Source organism: Zeugodacus cucurbitae, chromosome 4 (genome assembly GCF_028554725.1).
Source record: "Zeugodacus cucurbitae isolate PBARC_wt_2022May chromosome 4, idZeuCucr1.2, whole genome shotgun sequence".
Lineage (NCBI taxonomy): Eukaryota > Metazoa > Arthropoda > Insecta > Diptera > Tephritidae > Zeugodacus > Zeugodacus cucurbitae.
In genome coordinates, this window is record NC_071669.1 from 45,286,801 (window position 1) to 45,288,121 (window position 1,321).

At 43.2% G+C, this 1,321-nt stretch overlaps 1 non-coding gene across 1 annotated transcript; it reads left to right on the plus strand.

The window, feature by feature from the left end:
- Positions 1–794: 794 nt before the first annotated feature.
- On the plus strand, positions 795–894 carry LOC114805353 (U6 spliceosomal RNA). The gene has a single exon (XR_003753367.1). It is a non-coding gene; the product is annotated as a U6 spliceosomal RNA (small nuclear RNA).
- Positions 895–1,321: the final 427 nt, after the last annotated feature.

Consider the following 1,321-nt stretch of genomic DNA (forward strand, 5'->3'; position numbering starts at 1 on the left):
GTCTTGGCTCCCACGTCACTGTTGACAGTCATAACTTTGAAGTAGTAGATAGTTTCGTTTACTTGGGAACCAGCGTTAACAACACCATAGCGCGCCACTCATCCCCCTTCTTGCTGTTTGGCGCCAACTGGAAACCTCAAGAGAATCCAGTTCACTTTCCAATTGATCTTTCCAACGGAGTGGAGGCGTCTTCTTCCGCGGCTTCCTCCAGGGGGTACTGGAACACTTTCAGAACTGGAGTGTTTTCATCCAATCGTACAACATGACCTAGCAAGCTATGACCTGAACTATGTCAATGTCGTCGTACAAATCGTACAGCTCATCTGACATTTCCAATGTTCAAAGAACCATAAATCTTGCGCAAAACCTTTCTCTCGAAAACCCCAAGAGTCGTCTTATCGGATGTTGTCGCCGTCCGTAAAGCAGGACGGGAATAATGAACGACTTGTAGAGTTTGATTTTGGTTCGTCGAGAGAGGACTTTACTTTTCAATTGCCTACTCAGTCCAAAATAGCATCTGTTGACAAGAGTGATTCTACGTTGGATTTCGAGGTGACATTGTTGGTGTTGTTGATGCTGGTTCCCAAGTAAACGAAACTATCTACGACTTTAAAGTTATGACTGTCAACAGTGACGTGTGAGCCAAGACGCGAATGCGCTGATTGCTTGTTTGGTGACAGGATAATTAATTAATTCTAAATAATTATTACCGATCGAGTCCAACTTATGCCAAAACAAGAAGTAGAGTATGCTTACAATTGGTAGGTATTTGCTTCGGCAGAATATATATACATATGTATGTGCAAGTATACTAAAATTAAAACGATACAGAGAAGATTAGCATTACCCCTGCACAAGAATGAGAAGCAAAATAATGAAAAAAATCTTATTTCGACTGAATTTTAATAGACCCTTCAAAATACCCGGCCGCCTTGGTTAGTTACTATGGCCTGATGGCGCAATGCGCTGTCGCAGTGGACCAAAGCCGACACTATGTACCAGGTCTTATGATGAAATACCGTGCGGACACAATATGACGGTGTTTCTTCCAACTATGTCTTCGGTTTGCTAAAAGCGCAGAACGAGCGCTTGACCTGGAGAGTGATTAACAGTAATGATGAGGAAGCGGAGCTTGGACTAAATATCAAGATCGATGATCAGCCTTTTGCGAAAAGTCGCAAACAAGGATACCGACTGTACCTCAAATACAGTACCGTCGTTATAAGACCCTGGAATAAGAAGGGTACGGAAACAAAAGAAGGAAACTGCGAAAAGGCTGCCTGGGGAAAGCTTTCCGCCCGTTATGTCATCTAGTTCAGGG